Source organism: Pan paniscus, chromosome 18 (assembly GCF_029289425.2).
Source record: "Pan paniscus chromosome 18, NHGRI_mPanPan1-v2.0_pri, whole genome shotgun sequence".
NCBI lineage: Eukaryota > Metazoa > Chordata > Mammalia > Primates > Hominidae > Pan > Pan paniscus.
The window spans coordinates 49337461-49362822 of NC_073267.2; positions in this window are offsets into that span (position 1 = coordinate 49337461).

Here is a 25362-nt window from a genome sequence, read left to right on the forward strand (position 1 = left end):
TGTGTATACCTCACCATGGCATCTTGGTACCTGGCATGGTGCCTGGCACACGGTAGATGATCAGAAAATATCTGTAGAAAGTCTAAATTATTAGGGAGAGTGCAGCATAGGAGTTCTTGAGACATTTTCAGGAGCTTCTTGAGATTAATATCTGTCAGATTTGTTTTACAGTATATTTTTCTCAGCTCCCAACTTTTGTGATTGTTTTTAATGCCATGTTTTCAGTATGTTCTAGGCAAAAGCAGGGTATATGTTGCTTAGTATATACTATCGACTAGGCCGGTTGTGGTGGCTCACTCCTGTAATGTCAGCACTTTGGGAGGCAGATTGCTTGAGCCCAGGGGCTTGAGGCTGTAGTGAGCCAAGGAGTTAGAGACCAGTGTGGGAAACATAGCGAGGCTCGTCTCTACAAAAATTAGCTGGGTGTGGTAACGTGCACTTGCAGTCCCAGCTACTCTGGAGGCTGAGGTGGGAGGATCGCTTGAGCTCAGGAAGTACAAGTTGCAGTGAGCCAAGGTTGTGCCACTGCATTCCATCCTGGATAACACAGCGAAACCCAGTCTCTTAAATAAATAAATACATAAATGATTATGTATACTCCAGCTAGATTAAAATTAATTCTGAATCAAAATTCTAAATTAAAATATGCATGTTTCTTTGTTTTCATCATTTGAGAACACTAGGCTTTTAGGATTTCATTCCGTTGAGGCAGGTAAATATCTACATTTTTGACAAAGCAAATATGAATTACTGTTAATTCAAGAAAGGTGGGAATTTGCTTAAACCTGAGTATTTGTAGTCTTTGTGACTTTTTTAAATTTTAAATTTAAATTTTCTTTTTTTTTTCCTTTTTTTGAGATGGAGTCTCACTCTGTCGTCCAGGCTGGAGTGCAGTAGCACAATCTCAGGTCACTACAACCTCCACCTCCCGAATTCAAATGATTCCCCTGCCTCAGCCTCTGGTGTAGCTGGCATTACAAGTGTGTGCCACCACGCCCAGCTAATTTATGTATTTTTAGTAGAGAGGAGGTTTCACTGTGTTGCCCAGGCTGGTCCCAAACTCCTTGACCTCAAGTGATCTGCCCACCTTGGCCTCCCAAAGTGCTGGGATTACAGGTGTGAGCCACAGCACCTGGCCTTATTTTTATTTTTTTGAGACAGACTCTCAGTCTGTCGCCCAGGTTGGAGTGCTGTGGCATGATCTCCACTCACTGCAACCTCCACCTCCCAGATTCCAGCGATTCTAATGCCTCAGCCTCCTGAGTACCTGGGGTTACTAGACCCAGGTAATTTTTGTTGTATTTTTTTAGTAGAGACTGGGTTTCCCTATGTTGGCCAGGCTGCTCTGGGACTCCTGGCCTCTAGTGATCCACCTGCCTCGTCCTCCCAAAGTGCTGGAATTACAGGCATGAGCCACTGCCCCCAGCCAATCTTTGTGATATTTTGAAATTGACGTTTATATTTTGTTCAGATTCAAAGCTAAAATAGAATTGTTTGAAAATTAATATTTCAGGAACTATTTTTAATTAAGTTGAATTTTATTTTATTAGTTTCATTTCAGTAGGGTTTTAACCTAAAAAATATATATATACATATACACATATATATGTGTATATATGTGTATATGTATATACATATATATGTGTATATATATATACACATATATATACACACACATATATGTGTGTGTGTGTGTATATATATATATATATATATATATATATTTTTTTTTTTTTTTTTTTTTTTTTTTTTCCTGAGACGGAGTCTTGCTCTGTCACCCAGGCTGGAGTGCAGTGGAATGATCTTGGCCTCGCTGCAGCCTCCACCCTCCTGGCTCAAGCAATTCTCCTGCCTCAGCCTCCCAAGTAGCTGGAACTACAGGTGCCCACCACTACACCTGGCTAATTTTTATATTTTTAGTAGAGATGGGGTTTCACCATGTTGTCCAGGCTGGTTTTGAACTCCTGATCTCAAATGATCTGCCCTCCTTGGCCGCCCAAAGTGCTGGGATTACAGGCGTGAGCCCCCGTGCCTGGCCTAAAAAATATTTTTAAAGACAGGATCTAGCTATGTTGCCTCAGCTGGTCTTGAACTCCCAGTCTTGGCCTCAAGTGATCCTTCTTCCTCAGCCTTCTGAATAGCTGGAAGCACAGCTGTGAGCCAGCACGCATGGCTTTTTTTTATTTCTAATAAAAAAGTTAATAGAGTTTCTTGTTTCACTGGACAAAATATGCATATATAGGAAGGAAAGACTTTTGGACTTGAGATTGCGCTGAAGAAGAAAAATGGAAAAATTAAGCATTTTAGTCTCTCAGTGTGTTATTTTTGTAGCTTATACAGATATGTCTTTTTAAAGGGTCTTTAAAAAGCTTTATTGAGATAAAGATAAATGAGATAAATTCACCTACCATGAAATCAACCCCTTGAGTGCAGAATTTTGTGGTTTATAATATGTTCACAGAATCGCACAAACAAGACAGGTATCTGGATACTTTCAGACCATTTTCATCAGTCCACAAGAAATCCCATACCCATTAGCAGTCATCCTTATTCCCTTTTCCCCTCGTCCCTGGCAATAACTAGCCTACTTTCTGTCTCTGAGTTTAGCTGTTCTGGAGGTTTCACAGAATGAAATCTTACTACATATGGTCTTTTGTGATTGACGTATTTCACTTGACACAGTGTTTTCAAGGTTTATCCATGCTGTAGTGTATATCAACACTTCATTCTTTTTTAATGCTGAGTAATCTTTTGAATGGATATACCATATTTTATCAGTTCCTCTGTTGATAGGCACTTGAGTTTTTTTTCCAATTTTTGGCTATTATGCACAATGCTGCTGTGAACATTTGTGTACAAATTTTAGTGTGGATGTATATTTTCATTTCCCTTGGGTATATCCCTAAGGAATACACTATCTGGGTCATATGATAATTGTTTAAGACTACAGGCACGTGCCACCACACCTGGCAAATATTTAAAAATTTTTTGTAGATAAAGGTTCTCGCTATTTTGCCCAGGCTGATCTTGAACTCCTGGCCTCAAGAGATCCTCTCACCTCAGCCTCCCAGAAAGTGTTAGCATTCGAGATGTGAGTCACTGCACCTATAAAAGAGGCTCATACCTCTTTTTATGTTTTTTTTTTTTTTTTTTTTGAGTCAGGCTTTCACTCTGTTGCCCAGGCTGGAGTGCAGTGGTGGGATCACAGCTCACTGCAGCCTGGACCTCTCTCCATATGATTCTAGCTGTGGGTGACTTTCCTGTAGTTTTTATTATGTTGTGGTATGTTTCTTCTGTACCCGTTTATTTGAGGATTAATAGCATGAAGGGATGTTGAATTTCATCAAATGCTTTTTCAGTTTCAGTTGACATGATCATACTGTTTTTGTCGTTTATTTGGTTGATATGATGTATCACATTGTATGTTGAGTGACCCTTACATCCCAGGGATACATCCCACTTGATCATGATGAATTATCTTTTTAATGTTTTACTGAATTTGATTCACTGGTATTTCGTTGAGGATTTTTGCATCAATATTAGAGATACTGGCCTGTAGTTTCCTTCTTTGATGCCTTTGTCTGATTTTGGTATCACAGTAATAATGGTCTCATAGAATAAGTTTGGAAGTATTCCCTCCTGTTTTTCAAAATAGTTTGAGTAGGATTTGTACTAGGTCATTAAATTGTTTGGTGTGAAGCCATCAGCAGTGAAGACATCAGTTCCTGGGCTTTTCTTTACTGGGAGACTTTTTCTGATGGCTTCAATCTCATTACTTGTTACCAATCTGTTCTGGTCTTGGATGTTTTCATTGTTCAACCTAAGTAGGTTGTATGCATCTAGGAATTTGCCAATTTCTACTAGGCTTTTCAATTTATTGGCATATAATAGCCAGTTATGATCCTTTGAATTTCTGAAGTATTAGTTGTAATGTCTCCCTTTTATAATCTGTTGATTTTATTTATTTGAATCTTGTCTCTTTTTTCTTAGTTAGCCTGGTTAAGTGTTTGTCAATTTTGTTTTGCTTTCCAGAAAACCAACTTTTCATTTCATCTTGTGTGTTTTTTCTTTCAATTTTATTTCTGCTACGATCTTATTTATTTTTCTTATTTTTGGTTTAGTTTGTTCTTACTTTACTAGTTATTTAAGATGTATTGTTTATTTGAAGTTTTTCTTTTGTTTGGATGGTAGGCACTTATAGCTGTAAATCTCTGCCTTTGTACTGCTTTCTGCATAACAAGTTTTGGTATACTGTGTTTTCCGTTACCCTTTGTTTCATGAAATTTTTGAATTTCTGTCTTAGTATCTTCATTGACCCGCTAGTCATTTATTCAGGAGGGTAGTGTTTAACTTCCACGTGATTGTATTGTTTCCAAAATTACTCTTCTTATTGATATCTAGTTTTATTCCTTTGTAGTCAAAGAAGATGGCCACGGAGACAGCAGTGTGGTCAGAGTGGTAGGAGCTGGCCATTGGCGAGAGCTGCTCCATGTCTGGCTGCTGGGTGCTAGAGGCTGTGGCCCACTGGCTTGCCTCACTGTGGTTGGTGGTGGCGGTGACAGAGACTGCAGCACGACCACAGTGGTAGGAGAGGGGCTATCCAGGGCTGCAACTTTCACAGTGTGGGGTGGGTTGGGGGTGCTATCCAGGGTGTCATTGCCTGCATTAGGGGTACTGGTTGGTAGCACTGTACAGGGCTGCACTTCCCATGGCAGGGAGGGGGGGTTATGGGCACTTTCTGGGGCTGCAATGCCCATGGAGGAGGACAGGTTAGGGCACTATCAGGTATACGCTACTGGCGGCATTGGGGGATGGAGGTGGGGGGCGCTATTGAGGGCAGGACTAGCCGTGGAGCGGGGGCGAGTTCGGTGCTATCAGGGGCTGCACTGCTGGCAGTGGTCAGCAGAGTTGGCATCCAAGGAAGGAGTGGTTCTCCTCTCCCTGACTCCACACTCCAGAGGGCGACCCACTCTTGGTCATACTGGAATGCGGCAGGCACGCAGCATTTGCGTGGGAATCCTGAGCACGGCAGAGCCCCCACACACACCACGCTTCCTGGGCCTGTGCACTCTGGGTCTGTGCCTCAGAGGCTGCCAGGCACCCCTGGGGACACCACGGGGGACAGGGCCCTGTGTGTGGAGGCATCTGGAACAGGAATTGGCACCTGGGTGCAGAGGGCTGGCTGGGTCTGAATTTTTCTGCTTCTCCTGCTCCCCGAGGAGTGCAGCCCCGGTGGGCCCAATGGTTCCTGTGGAGTGGGGAGCTGGGTGCTGTGGTGTCTCCAGCACCCACCCCAGACCCCAGTTCCCGGCCAGCTTGGGCCAAAAGGAGAGGCTGGACTTTGGAGGGTGGGTGTGAGTGCCTTTGCTGAAACTGGCCCCTGCCACCCAGTGGCCAGCATGACAAGTTGAGGCTCTAACCCTTCCACCCCTCACATCTTCCTCCAGGCTTTTCTGGCTTTGCCCACCCAGCTGCTCCATGCCAGGAGGAGGAGGAGACACCTAGAGCCTGCGACACCACGACTTGCCTCACTGCGGGTGGGTGGCAGCGACAGAGACTGCAGTGCGCCAGAGCGGTAGGAGAGCGGCCGCGCTAGGAGGGCAGGCGGCTGCAGCCAGGGTTGGGGGTCAGGCCTACAGCGATGGACGGGCTGCAGCAGTGGCCAGGTGGTAGGATCCTTGTAGGGAAGGCTGGTGCATTGGCAATGGGCCTGGCTTTGTGCTGCATTGCCCTGTACCTGCCCTACTGTTACATGGACTGTCTCGGCCCTGTCCTGCTCTGGTCCCATCCTGACCCTGTCTTGGCCCTGTGCTACCCTGTCCCTGCCCTGGTCTTGCCCTGGCACTGGCCCTTCCCTGAACCAGCACTGGCCCTGCCCTGAACCTGCACTGGCCTGACCTTGGCTCTGGCCCTGGCTCTGGCCCTACCCCTTGTCCTGACCCTGGTCATGTCATGGCACTGGCCCTGCCAGTGGTCATGGTCCTACTCCTGTTCTGGTCCTGACCTGGCCTTGGACATGTCCTGGTCTTGCTTTGGCCCATCCCTGCCCTGGCCCTACCATGGGCCTGCCTTTTCTGCCCTCTCCTTGCACTGACCTTGCCCTGTCATGGCCCAGTGGTGCCATTGCCCTGCCTTACCCTGCACTGGTTGTGCCTCGGCCCCGCTTGGTGCTGGCCACTCCCTGGACCTGCCCAGACCCTGCCTCGACTTTTGCCCTGCCCTCACTACGGCCTGGCCCTGGCCCTAGCCCTGGTCCTGCCATATCCCTGGCCCTGCCCTTATCCAGGCCCTGCCCCTGCTGCTGCCCTGGCCCTGGCCTGGAACCTGGTCCTGTCAAGGACCTGCCCTGACTCTGCCATGGCCCTGGCCCTGCTCTGCCTTGTTCCTGGCCCTGACCCTTTCCTGGCTCTGCACTGGCCTTTCCCTGGCCCTGAGCTGGCAGTGGTCTGCCCCTGGTCTGGCCATCACCCTGCCCTGCTGTGCTCTGGATGTGTCATCACCCTTCCCTGGCCCTACTCTGCCTTTGACCCTGCCCTGGCCTTACCTTGGCCCTCACCCTAGTCTTCGCTAGGCCCTGCTCTGGAGCTGGCCCTAGCACAGACCTGGCCCTGACCCTGGCCCTGGTCTTTGTCCTGACATAGCCCTGGCCCTGAAGTGGACTTGTAGGTGTCCTGGCCCTGGCGTAACATGGCTCTGCATTGGCCTGTCCCTGCTCTGCCCCTACCATTGCCTTGCCCTGCTCTGCCCTGTGCCAGTACTGACCCGGCCATGCTATTTGCCTGCCCTACCCTGCCTTGGCTGTGCCCTGGCTCAGTTCTGGCCCTGGCCCTGGCCCTGCCCTGGACATGTTCTGACACTGCCTCAGCCTTGGCACTAGCCTGGCTCTTTCTTGGCATCAGTCCTGCTCTCTCTGTGGACCGGCTCTTGTCCTGTCCTCTACTGGCCATACCATACCCTGCCCTGCCCTGACTCAGCCCTGGCTCAGCCCTGGCCCAGCCTTGGCCTTGGCATTGCCCCTGGTCCTGCCATATTTCTTGCCCTGTCCCTACCCTGGCCTTGGCCCTGACCCTTAACTTGCTCTGGCCCTGCCCTTGCCCTAACACAGCCCCTGGCCCTGTCATGGCCCTGCCCTGGACCTGTCCTGGCCCTGGCCCTTCCCTGCTTGAGACCTTGCCCTGGTTCTCCTCTGGCCCTGACCCTGAAATGCCTGGCCCTACCCAGGCCTTGCACTGCTCTGGCCCTTGCCCTGACTCTGGTCCTGTCACTGGCCTAGCCCCAGCCCTGTTGCTGGTCTTACCATGGCCCAGACCCTGCCTTGGCCCTGCCCTGACACTGTCCTGGACCCTGGCTGTGCCAAGATCCTGCACTGTCCTTGCCCTTGTTTTGCTCCTGCCCCAAACCTGGTCCTGCCCAGGCCCTGGCCCTGGCCCTCCCCTGGCTGTTCCCTGGCCCTGCCCAGGTCTTGGCACTGGCCTGGCCCTGCCCTGCCTTGGCCCTATGCTTTCCTGGCCCTTCCTTGACGGCCCTGGTCCTGCCTTGGCCCTAGCCTGGCTTTGACCCTGCCCTGGCCCTACCTTGGCCTTCATCCTAGCCTTACCTGGGCACTGTGTTGTACCTGGCCATAGCACAGACCTGGTTGTGGCCCTGGCCCTGCCATGGCCCTGCCCCAGACCCTAGCCCTGCCAGGTACCTGTCCTGGCCCTGCTCTGGGCCTGGCTTTGTCCCTGGTTCTTAGATGACCCTGGCCCTGCCCCTGCCCTTGTCCTCGCCCTGGCACTGGCCTTGGACGTCTCCATGGTCCTAACCCTGGCCCTGCCCTGGAGCTGCCACTGTCTTGGCCCTGCCCTGGCTCTGGCGCTGACCCGGCCCTGGCCCTGCCCCGGCCCCAGCCATAGACCTGCCCTGGTTGGTCGTGCCCTACCTTAACCCTGTGCTACCCTGGACCTACTCCACCCTGCCCTGGCCCTGCCCTCCCTTTGGCCCTGCCCTGACCCCGCCTTGGCCCTCACACTGGCCCTAGCACATACCTGGTCCTATCTGTGGCGTTGGCCTGGCATTGACCCCTGCTCCTGACCCTGCTCCTGCCATGGCCCTTGCCCTGCCAATGACCCTGACAGCCCTGGCCCTGGCCCTGTCTTGGCCCTGGCCCTGAACTGGCCCTGCCCTGACCCTGGCCCTGAATTGGATTTGCAGGTGTCTTGTTCCTGATTTAACCTGGCCCTACCATGGCCCTGTCCCTCTCCTGGCTCTGTCCTGGTCTTGTGCTGACCCTGACCCAGACCTTGGCCCTGCCCCAGCCTTGTCCTTGACCTGGCCATGGCCCTGCCTCTGCCCTGGACCAGCGCTGTCACTAGCATGGACCCTGGCCCTGGCCCTTTGCTACTTAAGGCCATACCCTGTCCCAGCCCTGGTCCTGACCCTGTCCTGGCCCTAATTTGGCCTGGCTCTACCCTGGCATGCTATTCTGGCCCTAGCCCTGACCCTCTCCCTGTCCCTGGCCCTGTCCTGGCCCTAGCCCCATTGCTGGTCCTGCCATGGCTCTTATCCTGACATTGCCCTTTCCTGGTCCTGGCCCTGGCCCTGTCCCAGCCCTGTTCTGGCCCTGGTCTGAACCCTGGCCCTGCAATGGACCCTCCTTGGTCCTACCCAGACCCTGGTTCTGGCCCTACCTCTGCCCTGGCCATACCTTTGCCCTGGCCTGGACCCCGGTACTGGTCCTTGTCCTGCCCCAGCCGTGGCCCTGGCCCCGCCCTGCCTGTGCCCTGTTCTATCCTGGGCTGGCCCTGCCATGGCCTGGTCTTGCCATTGCCCTGCCCTAGCCTGCCCTGCTTGTGCCCTAGATCTGCCCCGGCCTTTGCCCCTGTCTTGGTTCCAGCCTTGACTCAGCCCTGGACCTTCCCTGACCTTGCCTCAGCCCTGGCACTACCCTGGTCTTGGCTTGGCATTTGCCCTACTCTCTCTATGGCCTGGCTCTGGTCCTGCCCTGCTCTGCTCTTGTTCTGTCCTGGCACAGCCCTGGCCCTGCCGTATCACTGGCTCTGGTCCTGCCCTTATGCAGGCCTGACCCTGCCCCTGCCCCTGCCTTGGCTTTGGCCTGGACCTTGGCCGTACAGTGACCCTGCCATGACCCTTTCCTGGCCCTGGCCTGGAACTTGGCCCTGCCAAGGACTCGCCCTGGCTCTGTCATGGCCCTGGCCCTTTCCTGGATTTGGATGTGTCCTGTCCCTTACTTGCCCCGGCCCTTCCCTGGCTCTGCCATACCCCTTCTCTGGGGTAGGGCCAGGGTCAGGACCAGGGTAGGGCCATGGTAAGGCCTGAAGATGGGAAGGGCTGGGGCAGCAGCAGGACCAGGGAAGGGTCAGGGCCAGTGATGTGGTAGGACTAGGGGCAGAGCCGGCACTAGGGCTGAGCCAGGGCAGAGCAGGAGAGATTACATTAGGCTATTACATAAAATTTTTATTTTAGATTTTTAAGATAACTATAGTAGTGGTAATAATGTCTATACTATGTTGTTTGTAATAGTAAAAATATTTGCAGTAAATAATCACTAAATTTTAACTAATACTATCTTTGCTTCCAGTAGTGTTCTATGAGTACAATTTTATCAATATGTAAATATGTGAGGCCTTGATTCTCACAATAATTCTATGTGCTAGGTACTTAAAGCATCCCCATTTTCCAAATGTAGGAAACAAGCATAAAGAAGTTAAATACTTGGCCAGATTACTCCTGTAATCCCAGCACTTTGGGAGGCCAAGGCAGGCAAATGGCTTGAGCTCAGGAGTTTGGAACCAGCCTGGGCAACATTGTGAAACCCCATCTCTACTAAAAATGCACAAAAAGAGCTGATTTAAGTTTCTTGTAGGATTCTGGTTATAAAACACTGGTCAAACACACAGGGCATGGATAGGGCAGGGCCAGGGACAAGGTCAGGTCAGGAAGGGGCCAGGGCCAAGGCAGGGCCAGAGCTGGACTTGGAGGTGTCCTGGTCTGATTTGCCCTGTCCCAACATTGGCCCAGCCCTGCTCTGGCACTTCCTGTCATGCCCTGTCCCTGGTCTGAGCATTGGCCCTGGCCCTGTCCTGCTTCTGGCCCTGCCCCAGAGTTGACCAGGCACTGCCATGGCCCAGTCCTGCATTGCCCTGCCCTTTTCTGCCCTGGTGCTGCCATGGCCCTGCTTGGGCCCTAGCTCTGCCTCAACTCTGGACCTGCCCTGACTCTGCTCAGCCCTGGATCTACCCTGACTCTGCCTTGGTGTTGCCCTCCCATCTCTATGGCCTGGCTCTGGCCCTGCCTTGCACAGGCCATGCTCTGCTCTGCATGTCCCAGCCTGGGCCCAGCCCTTGCCCTACCATATTTCTGACCCCAGCTGTACCCTTGTTCTGGCCTTGACCCTGCCGTGGCACTCTCCTGGCCCTTCCTTGGTCCTGCCCTGCCCTTCCATGCCCTGGCCTTTCCCTCACCCTGCACTGGTCCTGCCCTGCCCTGGCAGTGCCTTGGCCCTGGCCCTGCCTTCTCCCTGGCCTTGCCCTTTGCCTGCCCTGGCCTGACCCCAGGCCTACCGAGTCCATGAAATGACCCTGGACCTGCCTTGCCATCATCTGTCCTGGCCCTGTATTGTCCCCACCATGCTCTGGTCCAGCGCTTACCCTGGCCCTGTTGCTAGTCCTGCCACTGCTATGGCCCTGCCCTGTTTTTGGCCATGACCTGTGCTACCCTAGCCCTGCTCCGCCTTGGCCTTGGCCCTACCGTGGCCTTTTCCTACCCTGGCCTGGCCGTACACTGGCCATTTCTACCCTGGCCTTGCCCTTCCCTGGTCTTGCCCTGCCCTGGCCTTGCCCTGCCCTGGCCTTGGCTTTGCCTTATCCTGGTCCTGGTTCTTCCCTGGCCCTGCCCTTTCTCTGGATCCTCTCTGGTTCTGCCTTCTCCCTGGCCCTGCCCTTGCTCTGGCCCTGTTCCTGGCTCAGCCTTGACCCTGGCCCTGCCCTTGCTGTGGCCCTGTTCCTGGCTCAGCCTTGACCCTGGCCCTGGCCCTGACAATCCCCAGGCCCCACACTGGCCATGCTTGGCCCTGGCCCCTCCTTTGGCCCTGCCCTGGCCCTGTGCTATCTTAGTCCTGCCCTGGCCCTGAACTTGCCCTGGCCCTACCCTCACCCTACACTGGCCCTGCCCTACCGTGGCCTTGCCCTGACCTGGCCCTGCCTTTGGCCTGCCCTGGCTCTGGTTCTGCCCTGGCCTTGCCCTTGCCCTTGCCCTGGACCCTCCCTGGCCATGTTTTTACTGTGGTCCTTCTCTGGCCTTGCCCTTGCCCTTTCCCCTTTCTGGTCCTGCCATGTTTCTGGCCCTGCCCTGTCCATGTCCTGGACCTGACTCTGGCCCTGGACCTCCCTGTCCCTGCCCTGCCATACCCTGGCCCATTCCTTGCTCTACACTGACCCTGCCCTGCCTTGGCCCTGTGCTACCCTAGCCCTGCCCTGGCCTTCTGCTGGCCCTGATCCTGCCATGGCCCTGGCCCTGCCATGTCCCTGCCCTACTTCTGGCCCTGGCCTTGGTCCTCTTATGTCCCTGGCTGTGACCCTGCCCCTGGTTTTTCTCTGGCCATGACCCTGCCCCGGTTCTGTCCTATCCCTGGCCCTGTCTCAGTTCTGTCCTAGCCCTGGCCTTTCACAGTACTTTATGCTTAGTAAGGGCTCCATAGTGTCCGTGAGTTGAATGTTGTGTTCATAGTATCTGCCAAAACAGAAAGAAAAAAAAACAAAATCTGAAGATGAGAAGTTAAAGCTTTGTATATAATATGCCTTGAATTGTAAGTGCTTGTTATTAGTTGTATTACATGTAGGTCATGGTTTTGTACACATAACTCCAAACCATTGATACTGTTAAAAGAATATATGAATATATGAAAGAATATATAAACGTAAGAATGTATGAGTATCTAATGACCTCTCCAAATTAATTTTTATTTTTAGCTCTATTAGATTTTTCTCAGTGTAACAAATGTTTATTCCTATGTAATTAAGGGCATATTTCCTGTACAGAATATTCATATTACTTAATTGAAAATTATATAATGCAAAAATATAATACTATTTTTAGGCCAGGCATGGTGGCTCATACCTGTAATCCCAACATTTTGAGAGGCCAAGTCTGGAGAATCATTTGAGTCCAGGAGTTGACCAGCCTGGGCAACATATTGAGACCTTTTCTTTATTAAATAAATAAATAAGTAAATAAATAGGATGGGCACTGTGGCTCATATCTGTAATCCCAGCATTTTGGGTTGCAAAGGCAGGAGGATTGCTTGAGCCCAGGAGTTTGAGACCAGCCTGGGCAGCATAGCAAGACTCCATCTCTACAAATAATATAATATTAACCAGGTGTGGTGGTGCGCACCTGGGGTCCCAGCTACCTGGGAGGCTAAGGTGGGAGGTTTGCTCGAGGCTGCAGTGAACTGTGAATGCACCACTGCATTCCAGCCTAGGCCACAGAACAGGACCTTGTCTACCAATAAATAAGTAAAAATATAAATAAAAATAAGTAAAAAGAAATATAAGTCAATATAAATATAAATACATATAAATATAAAAATGAATACATGAAAACAAACAATTTTTAAATTTAACATCACTGAGGGCATCCTATCCATTTCATTTCATGATTCCATTACATCATTTCACTTAGATGAAATGATAAGATTACTTGAGATGAGATGAAATGATGAGATGAAATGATGAAATGATGAGATGAAATGATGAGATGAAATTTTGAGATGAAATGGTGAGTAGAAATGATGAGATGAAATGATGAGATAAAATGACAAAACTGAAAAGAAATTGAAAGGAGATGAGATGAAATGAGATGATGGATGAAATGATGAGATGAAACGAGATGAAATGATGAGAAGAAATGATGAGATGAAATGAAATAATGAAATGAAATGATATGAAATGAAATTGAGATGAGATGAGATGATATAATGAGATAAAATGATGAGATGAAATGAGATGAACGATAAGATGATGAAATAAGACGAGATGATAAGACGAAATGATGAGATGAAATGAGATGAAAAATGAGATGAAATAATGAAATGAGATGAAATGAAATAATGAAAGGAAACTATGAAATGTAATGATGAAATAATGAAATGGCAATGATGAGATGAGAAGAAATGATGAGATGAAATGATGAAATGAGATGAGATGAAATGATGAAATGAGATTAAATGATGAGATTAAATGATGAGATGAGATGTGATGAAATTAGATAAAATGATGACATGAAATCAGATGAAATAATGAGATGAAATGAGATGAAATGATGAGATGAAATGATGAGATGAGATGAAATGAGATGAGATGAAATGTGATGAGATGAAATGACATAATGAAATGAAATAATGAAATGAAATGATGAAATGGAATAATGAAATGGAAATGATGAGATGAGATGCAATGAGTTGAAATGATGAGATGAAATGATGAGATGAAAAGATGAGATGAGATGTGATGAAATGATGACATGAAATGACATAAAATGAGATGAAATAAGATGTAATGATGAAATGAGATGAAATGATGAGATGAGATGAAATGAAATGGTGAGATAAAGTTATGATATGAAATGATGATATGAAATGATGAGATGAATGATGAGATGAAATGATGAGATAAGAGGAGATGATGAGATGAAATGATGAGATGAAATGATGAGATGAACTGATGAGATGAAATGAAATGAAATAATGAGATGAATGATATGAAATAATGAAATAAAATGAAATTGAAATAAAATTGAAATGAGATGAGATGAAATAAGATGAAATGATGAAATAAAATGATGAAATGATGAGATGTGATGAGATGACATGACATGAAATAATGAAATGAAATAATGAAATTGAGATGAGAAGATACGAGATGAGATGAAATGATGAGATGAAATGATGAAATGATAAGATGAAATGAGTTGATGAGATGAAATGATGAGATGAAAAGATGAGATGAAATGATGAGGGGAAATGAAATGATGAGATGAAATTCGATGAAATGAAATTAGATGAAATGTAATGAGATGAAATGAAGTGACATAATGAAATGAAACAATGAAATAATGAAATGAGGTGAAATTAAATGAGATGGTGAAATTAAATGATGAAATGAAATAATGAAATGGAAGTGAAATGGAAATGATAAGATGAGATGAAATGATGAGATGAATGATGAGATGCAATGATGAGATGCGATGATGAGATGAAATGATGAAATGATGAGATGAGATGAGATGTAATGATGAGATGTAATGAAATGAGATGAAATGAATGAGATGAAATGAAATAATGAAAGGAAATTGAATTGAGATGAGATGAGATGAAATGATGAGATAAAATGAGATGAAATAAGAAATGATGAGATGAAATGATGAAATGATGAGATGAGATGAAATGATGAGATGAAATGAGATTAAATGATGAGATGAAATGATGAGATGAAATGCGATGAAATGAGATGAAATGATGACATGATATGGTGACATGAAATCAGATGAAATAATGAGATGAGATGAAATGATGAGATGAAATGATGAGATGAGATGAAATGTGATGAGATGAAATGACATAATGAAATGAAATAATGAAATGAAATGATGAAATGGAATAATGAAATGGAAATGATGAGATGAGATGCAATGAGTTGAAATGATGAGATGAAATGATGAGATGAAAAGATGAGATGAGACGAGATGTGATGAAATGATGACATGAAATGACATAAAATGAGATGAAATGAGATGTAATGATGAAATGAGATGAAATGATGAGATGAGATGAAATGAAATGGTGAGATAAAATGATATGAAATGATGATATGATGAGATGAATGATGAGACGAAATGAGATAAGAGGAGATGATGAGATGAAATGATGAGATGAAATGATAAGATGAAATGATGAGATGAACTGATGAGATGAAATGAAATAATGAAATAATGAGATGAAATGCTATGAAATAATGAAATAAAATGAAATCGAAATAAAATTGAAATGAGATGAGATGAAATGATAAGATGAAATGATGAAATAAAATGATGAAATGAGATGTGATGAGATGAAATGATGAGATGACATGACATGAAATAATGAAATGAAATAGTGAAATGAAATTGAGATGAGAAGATACGAGATGAAATGATGAGATGAAATGATGAAATGATAAGATGAAATGAGTTGATGAGATGATGAGATGAAATGATGAGATGAAAAGATGAGATGAAATGATGAGATGAAATGAAATGATGAGATGAAATTAGATGAAATTAGATGAAACGTAATGAGATGAAATGAAATGACATAATGAAATGAAAAAATGAAATGAAGTAATGAAATGAGGTGAAATTAAATGAGATGATGAAATTAAATGATGAAATGAAATAATGAAATGGAAATGATGAGATGAGATGAAATGATGAGATGAATGATGAGATGCAATGATGAGATGAAATGATGAAATGATGAGATGAGATGAGATGTAATGATGAGATGTAATGAAATGAGATGAAATGAATGAGATGAAATAATGAAAGGAAATTGAATTGAGATGAGATGAAATGATGAGATGAAATGAGATGAAATAAATGATGAGATGAAATGATGAAATGCTGAGGTGAGATGAGATGAAAGGAGATGAAATGAGATGAAATGAAAGGATGAGATGAAATGATGAGATGAGATAAAATGAGATGAGGTGAGATGAGATGAAATGATGAGATGAGATGAGAAGAAATGATGAGATGAAATGAGGTAAGATGAGATGAAATGATGAGATGAGATGAAATGAAATAAAGTGAAATGAAATGCAATAATGAAATTGAGATGAGACGAAATGAGTTAAACTGACGAGATGAAATGATGAGAAGACATGAGATGAAATGATGAAATGAGATGATGAGATGAAATGATGAGATGAAAAATGAGATAAAAATGATGAGATGAAATGATGAGATGAATTGAAATGAGATGAAATGAAATAATGAAATAATGAAATGAGATGAAATGATGAAATGATATTGAAATGAAATTGAAAGATGAGATGAGATGAAATGATGAAATGTTGAAATGAAATGATGAAATGAAGAGATGTGGTGAGATGAAATGATGAGCTGAAATGATGAGACAAAATGAAATGAAATGAGATTAAATGGTGAGATTAAATGATGAGCTGAAATGATGAGACAAAATGAAATGAAATGAGATTAAATGATGAGATGAAAAATGAGATGAAAAATGATGAGATGAAATGATGAGATGAAATGAGATGAGATGAATTGAGATGAGATGAGATGAAATAATGAAATTAGGTGAAATAATGAAATGAGATGAAATGAAATAATGAAATGAAATTGAAATGAGATGAGAAGAAATGATGAGATGAAATGTTGAAATGAAAGGAGGAAATGATGAGATGAGGAGATGAAATGATGAGATGAAATGATGAGATGAAAAATGATATGAAAAATGATGAGATGAAATGAGATGATGTGAAGTGACATAATGAAATAAATGAAATTAGATGAAATTAAATGAAATAGTGAAATGAAATAATGAAAATGAAATGGAAATGAGATGAGATTTGATGAAATGATGAGATGATATGATGAGATGAGATAAAATGAGATGAAATGATGAGATGAAATGATGAAATGAGATGAAATGATGAGATGAAATGATGAGGTGAAGTGATGCACTGTCACGTGTGTGTCTATTCTTTTTCCCAACCAACAAAAATTATAATTCATTTTAATTTTATTATTTAAGAATATTCTTAAGAGTAGAAGGAAAAATAATATCTACATTATGGGTTACAATCTAAGTATAAATAATACATAAATATATTAAAACTTACAAAGAATATGTTTTGGAATCAAATATACCATGCTTCTGTGATGACAGTTATTTCATGCTGGTTGTCACAATTTTACATGAAAAACTAATGAAAAAATGTTTTTAACTTTCTAAAAATAAGTTTCCAAAAGAGTTTTACATTCGAAATATGAAAAAGATGTCTTTGCGTTCCTTAATCTGATGAGATTTTCACAATCTGCACATGATAATTGTTAGATTTTTATTGTGTTGATAAATTGTATATCAAATAAAAAATGTTATTACCTCTTAAATTAGGATTTTTATGTGATATAGGCAGAAAGGAAGGCAAGTTTTTATAACTTTGTCTAAATGAACTTTCTAAATGCCCGAGTATTAAAAGATAACGTCTATAAATCACAATGTATATATTACTGTATGACCTAGGACCAATCAAAACCGTTACCTCTGATAACATTATATTGTGCCCAATATAAAATAGATATAATAATACCTCAAACTTAAATCCAGGCATTGTCATTGAATATCTTAAGAATATGCAGCAAAGGTGCTTTTAAAAATACAAGCTAGTGATTGTACTAAATTTGTAAATCACATAGGATAGTGGGTCATTTTAAGAATATTAGTTATTTCAGTCTATAAACGTGGATGTCTTTCCTTTTTTGTGTTTTCTTTAATTTCTTTCATTAATATTTGTCATTTTTGTTGTAGAAATCTTTTACTTCCTTGGTTAAATTTATTTCTAAGTACATTTTTGTAGCTATTGTAAAAGGAGTTGCTTTCTTAATTTCTTGTTTCAGCTAGTTTACTATCAATATATAGAAATGCTACTGATTTTTGTATGTTGATTTATATCCTGCAACTTTATTAATTTCATGTATCACCCTAAGAAGCTTTTGGTAGCATCTTATTTTTTTCCGTGTATAAGATCACATTGTCTTTAAACAAGGACAATTTGACTGTCTCCTTTCCAATTCAGATATCCTTTGATTTCTTTCTCTCACCTAATTGTCCTGGCTAAGACTTTCACTATGTGAAATATGATTGGTGAAAATAGGCATCCTTTTCTTGTTACAGTAAAATCTTTTTCTTGTTCACAGTAAAATCTTTCACCTTTTCCACACTCAGTATGATCTTAGCTGTAGATTTGTCCTTTATGTCCTTCTGTGTTAAGGCATATATTTTCTATACTAAATTGTTAAGAGGTTTTTTGTCATGTAAGAATATTTAATTTTGCCAAATGCTTTTATTGTGTTTATTAATTTGATCATATGGTTTTCAGTATATATCCAAAGGAAAGAAAATCAGTATATCAAAGAGTTACCTGCACTGCATGTTTATTACAACACTATTCACAATAGCCAAGATATGGAATCAACAAAAGTGTCCATCAACAGATGAATGGATAAAGAAATGTGACATACATATATAATGGAATATTATTTAGTTATAATAAAGAACAAAATCCTGTTATTTGTGGCAACAAGAATGCAAGTGGAGGGCATTATGTTAGGTGAAATAAGCCTGGCATAGAAACATAAACACCACATAACTACGTGTTCTCACTTATGTATGGAAGCTAAAATTTTTAATCTCGTAGAAGTAGATAGTAGAGTTTTGGTTACCATATCCTGGAAAGAGTAGGAGAAAGAAGAGTATAAGAAAAATGTGGTTAATACATACAAAATTACAGCTGGAGAGAAGGAAGAAGTTCTAGTTCTCTACAGCACTGTTGGGTGACTGTAGTTAACGGGAATTTATTGTGTGTTTTCAAATAACTAAAATAAAAGATTTTGAATATTCTCACTGCAAAGAAATAATACATGATTTAGGTAGTGGATATGATAATGACTGTGACTTGATCTTTATGCATTGCATAAATATATCAAAATATCACTCTGTACCCCATAACATGTACATTTATTATATGTCAAAGTAAATTTAAAAGAGAAAAAATGAGGTAAAGGTAAATGTACAGAATTTAATTACTTTTTCTTCTATAAAACCCAAGAGTCAGTACCAAGAAGAGTCAATTTATTAGTTTTCTAAAATAAAAAAAATCAAAGTCACCAAAAAAGAGCAATATCCAAGAAAACATTGAAAATGAAACACAACATTTAGTAAGAATAGAAAACTTGGGCACTGTATCACCCTGTTCCTAGATACCTATTTACTGATAGCAATTTAAATAGAATTGTATTCTATCTAATTCGTTTATACTCCCAGAGTTCGAAATTACATTTTACCTACAATAAATGAGATAACACTTGCAAATTATATGGTACTCTGCCTAACACACGTTAATAACTCAATACATGTTAGCAATAAACTTTTAGTATAGTAGTCAAAGTATTAATTTCTCACATTGCAAGTTCCTTCAAAGACATGAATACAACCTTTCTAGTGACTCCTTGTTCATCAAGATACCTCTTCAAATTATTCTATTTGTTTCATTCAGTATATTATCTGTGTATACCGATATGATATTACACTCTTTTTTTTTTTTTAGATGGAATCTCATTCTGTTACTGATGCTGGAGTGAGGTGGCATGATCTCGATTCACTGCAACCTCCACCTCCCAGGTTCAAGCGATTCTCCTGTCTCAGCCCCCCAAGTAGCTAGGACTACAGGTGCACATCACGATGCCTGACTAATTTTTGTATTTTTAGTACAGTCAGAGTTTCACCCTGTTGTCCAGGCTGGTCTCGAACTCCTGACCTCAGGTGATCCACCCACCATGGTCTCCCAAAGTGCTGGGATTACAGGCATAAGCCACCGCACCCAGCCTGATATTGCACTCTTGGATTTTGAACACTGAATATCTTTTTGAAAGATTACACCTCTTTACCTCTTTGTGCTTCAGAAGTTATTTTCCTTCAAGTGTTCTCAGAGTCTAATGAAGAATGAAGTCATGTTTTATCACTTTTGTCCTTAAAGATTTCAGACATGCTGAAACTGATTGAAGTATCATTTGCTACCAGATAGATTAATTATCTCTAGTTGTAGGAGTGGATACATCTTTAATGGTATATTTTGGGTTATTGTCTTATTTTTGATGCAGTGTTCTATAAATAATTTATTAAACCTGGCATCCTTGGGTGAGCATGGATTTTTCAACTTTGGTGTTATATTGTGTTTGCTTTTAAAAACTGCTTTTGAGGCCGGGTATGGTGGCTCTTGCCCATACCCAGCACTTTGGGAGGCCAAGGTGGGAGGATTACCTCAGGTCAGGAGTTCAAGACCAGCCTGGTCAACATGGCAAAACCATGTCTCTACTGAAAACACAAAATTAGCCAGGCATGGTGGTACATGCTTGTAGTCCTAACCACTCAGGAGGCTGAGGCAAGAGAATCACCTGAACCTGGGAGGCAAAGGTTGCTAGGTTGCTGTGAGCCAAGTTCGCACCATTGCACTCCAGCCTGGGTGAAAAGAGCAAAACTCCGTCCCCCCCCCCCAAAAAAAAACCCACCAAAAACTGCTTTTGAATGGAGTTGTACATACAATCTTTATGAAAAAAATTATCAAGTGCATAAGTTCATATTAGAAAAACCAATAATACTCCAGGCACAAGTTAGTACTAAAAAAGTTATGTTGAATATTCTCTAATACAACATGCTTTTTCCCTTCATGAACGATTTGTGTTTTACTGAGAAGAGTCATTGTTTATGGTAGACATTAGACTACAGATGAATATGTACTTTAAACACTCTTAGTTGCTTTCTTAATTTTATATCTGCTGCTTTATGCTTCTGTTTATTTTCATTCTTTCCAATGTCCACATTCTAGTAAATTTGAATATTTTAATCCAAGTTTATATACTATTTAATATTGCTTGTATAGTTTAGTATTTTTAAGACTCAAAAAGGTCTACAGAAAGAAGAAAAAGATCAACATGTTATTAATCATTTAAAGATCATTTTAAAATCTTTGACCTTTATATTTTAATGAATAAAATGTTGGTAGTTATTAGTATAAAATAATTTATGTCTTTTGGACTTAGCATCCAGTATTTCTTTTTTAATAAAGAAAATAATTATTCTCTTGCAATATACTATGTTTATCTGGGTTTTGAAAAATGATGTTTCCTAATATGAGAAAGCCATTTACATTTTTAAATCTACAAAGGCAAATGGAATGGTACTAAATTATTTACATAATAATGTTTAGGTGGTGGCCCTTATAACATTCTTTCTATACTTCCTACAGAGTTGGGGATATGCAATCCTAGAATATTTCTGGGAGCTAATCCTTTAGCTTGATGAATGAAACAAGACTTTTAAATAAAATTAAACTTTCAAATTATCCAGGTAATGGGCCTGTCTTTTAATTCAATGGATATGGAGCATAATGAATTATCCCCTGTTCATTGGGTAATAAGTTCTCATTCTTAACTTCTAATACTCAAAATGTCCTTTAATTTTTAATTTTCAATAGTCATATCATTATCCCTAGGTATTTTAGCTTCTATCTTAAATTCTAAAATAATTTTGAAACAGGAGAAAGTATTCTTTATTACTATATGTATTAAACATCATGGTTTTCAAATTTAACTGCAAATGTATCTTTTCATTGCTTCTTGGTGACGCCCTTCACCCTATCCATATTGTCACTACCAAGTGGTGATTACTTTTCAGGTTCACATACTTGTTCTTTAGAAAAATCTTCTCTGTGCCTTATAAAGAATATGATTGTTGGCATTCAAAAGCCAGCGAAGTATACATTATTAGCCTGTTGCCTAACTCATTTCTTTAAGAAACTACACTAATTACCCACATACTTATGTTTTTATTTCCTCATTATTTCTGGAGAAAACAAATACTGCTAACATGATATTTGTAAGAGAGAAAAAAGTCTTTTCTTGAAAAGTGCTGTCATTGTAGTACTAACTTATAGTATCAACTTCTTTATCAACTCCTTATACACTTTGTATTCTGAGAGAAATAAAAAAGCTAAAAGTGAAATGACTTTTTTTACTCTCCATATTATAAGCACCCATCTTGGTAATTTAGGGTCTTTATAGTTAGGGTAAGTTGTGTCATACCGAGGTTACAAAATAATAAGTATTTTGTCTCTTTGGGCCTTTCCTTATTCAGTAATACTGTCAGTTTGGCTTTTTTTCTAGGTCAACTTATTGATCTCAGTATTCTGAAATAATACGTTTACTATCTTTTGATAAGCATTTAAAATATTAGATTTATCGTTACTCTTCTGCCTTCATTGGGCTGGAAGAATAATTGTTTCTCTCACTCCACAAAAGCCAAGTTGCAGAGAAAAACACATAGACATTCAACTGCAAAGCAGAGAAACTTGACTATTTCCTGCAATTTTAAAGTGTATATTGAATAAAACCATCTTTTTATTTTCTTTTTTGCTCACTGGCAAATATTAACAACATCAAGTGTGTTATTATAATGTTATCTAGTTAAAATCTCAAAAAGTTTTCATAATTACCATTTAAAAATATATAAATAGGTGACCTAATGTTAATTTTTATTGTCTGAGACCATGTCTGTTATTTCACTCTTTAAATTCAGTTAGTCATGCAGAACCTAGCACTTAGTGGATACTCAAAAATTATTTGCTGGATAAAAAAAGGTTAAACATGTAATATATACAAAAGGTACTAGAAAAAATGCACCAAACAATTTTGTTATAGCAGTTTAATGTAGAATATTGCCTTTAAAAGATAATATAGTTTTCAGGTGTCTACAGTGATTTTGTAATATTTGTGCACATATAAAATAATATTTCCAAAAATGTAATCCAGTGAGGAAATATACTTTCTAAATTCTAGATTTATAATTTAGGGTTTAAATTATAAAATCATTAAGACACAAGTGAAATATAGTCAAATATCCCCTTGGAAAAAAATTAAGTGGCTTCTAAAGTGAGGTATTCATATATGTAATTTTACAATCCTCTAGTGATAGAATTAATTAAATACACCACCAAATTGATTAATTCCTACAGTGTTAAAAGAGAAGCACTAATAATGCCAGTGACCATGTAACATGGATTAAGCTACAAGTCATAGAAATGTGATGAGAAGCCTCAGCGCTGTAAAACAGAGGGTGGAGGAAAGCTTTTCCTCTCTCAAATGAGATTTGCCAAGTATACTTCTTGAAGAATAGGAAGTTGAAGTGTTCAGGACTTTTATGTCTACTCTACTTTGGCTTAGTTTACATGATTCTTAGTTTATTAGCCTAGAAATGGCCAAGAAAACTTAAGGCTCAATAATTAGTTATAAATATGAAATATCCCCAATTTTTAAGATAAAAACAACTTATAAATGTATTTGTCTGTAAAAATTGTGTATATTTTTACAGAACATCTATTTCTTTCTTTTTTTATTTTTTTATTATACTTTAAATTCTAGGGTACACATGCACAATGTGCAGATTTGTTGCATATGAATACATGTGCCATGTTGGTGTGCTGCACCCATTAACTCATCATTTATATTAGGCATATCTCCTAATGCTATCCCTCCCCACTCCCCCCGCCCCACAACAGGCCCTGGTGTGTGATGTTCCCCTTCCTGTGTCCAAGTGTTCTCATTGTTCAATTCCCATCTATGAGTGAGAACATGCGGTGTTTGGTTTTTTGTCCTTGTGATAGTTTGCTAAGAATGATGGTTTCCAGCTTCATCCATGTCCCTACAAAGGATATGAACTCATCATTTTTTATGGCTGCATAGTATTCCATGGTGTATATGTGCCACATTTTCTTAATCCAGTCTATCGTTTTTGGACATTTGGGTTTGTTCCAAGTCTTTGCTATTGTGAGTAGTGCCACAATAAACATAGGTGTGCATGTGTCTTTATAGCAGCATGATTTATAATCCTTTGGGTATATACCCAGTAGTGGGATGGCTGGGTCAAATGGTATTTCTAGTTCTAGATCCCTGAGGAATGGCCACACTGTCTTCCACAATGGTTGAACTAGTTTACAGTCCCACCAACAGTGTGAAAGTGTTCCTATTTCTCCACATCCTCAGCAGCACCTGTTGTTTCCTGACTTTTTAATGATCGCCATTCTAACTGGTGTGAGATGGTATCTCATTGTGGTTTTGATTTGCATTTCTCTGATGGGTCTATTTACTTAAAACAAAGGGAGGGAAGTCTCATTTACATTAGTCTTTTTCATAGCCTTTTGAACTTTGCGATTTCTATGTTTCAGAACCTATTTCTTACAGTTTTTCTATGCTAAACTCTGTCCTGGTCAGTTCTAGAGTGTATGAAAAACCAAATGATGTAACTGTATGCGACCTGGCTGTAGTGGAACAAATTTGACTCTTAAGTATGCAGGCTCTAATTTTCCTGTCTGGTTTTGGTAAGTATTCCTTACACAGGTTTTCTCTTTGAGAATCTGGGATTGAGAGGTTGATGAATGAAAATTAATCCTTTCACTTTGTTGTGTATAGGTTTGCAATAATTAGGTCAGAGTGGAGTTTTAAGGTCATGGAGGGGGCTGATGACTTACAAATAATGGGCTCTGATTGGGCAACTACTCATCTGAGTTCCTTCCACTTGACCTAATTAAGCTTGTGAAATTTACACTAAGCCATGAGCTCATCTTTAAAAAGTTTTATTAAAAGATTTTCAGCTGTTCCAAATAGGACTTATTGGTGGAATGTGTTTTAAAGGATCACATCAGATGAATGAAAGGTATTTGATCCTTTGTTTCCTTAATAATAAAATGATGGTTTGGAAAAATAGGCTAGAGTCTAACCACAGTGCTATTATTAGGCTTTCTTGTTAAACATAGGTCTAAGCCTAAGTATGTCAATACAACAAATACTTACTGTTTCATTTCTAGTAATAAAAAAATAAAGTCTTTCTGGCATAAGGATGATTTTCATCTGGTTATTTTGAAACATTTTTGTAAAATAAATTTCCATCTATAAAGAACATTTTTAATTTGTAAGGAGGGGTATGTCTCTGTGCACTGGAAGAGAGGGAGGACTAAATCACTGGGAAGTCTTATGATAAAGAAGCCATTGGCTTAAATCAGCAAAGCAAGCCATCCCTTGGTTTAAGGTGTTTTTCCTGGCCATCCTGTCTTGACTAGAACTTTACCTACACCTTCCTTTTTGGTTTAGGCAAATTATAATATCTAAACCTGAAGTCTCAGCTCTGTGTCTTTGAGATATAAATGTTCTACCACGTCTTCTCTGGAACCTGATAACTATCTATCTCTTTAAAATGCAAGTCTAGGGAGATGACTCATCAGAAAAAGAAGAAAAAAGAGGCATTTGGAAATTGTGCAAATTAAAGCAGCCCCTGATGCCAAAGTCTACACATTCCTGAGTGAGTCAGTTCTGGCCAGTTCTAGCTGGATCAAGAGAGCTCTGCTGGGCAAGCCTGAAGAGCACCTGGATGGCAGACACCTGAGGAGCCAGGTGCCTGAAACTTCCTCCACCTGCTTGAGGAGCGCTGAAGCCCAGGTGCTGGCTGGACAACCCCTTCTGGTTGCCTAAGCA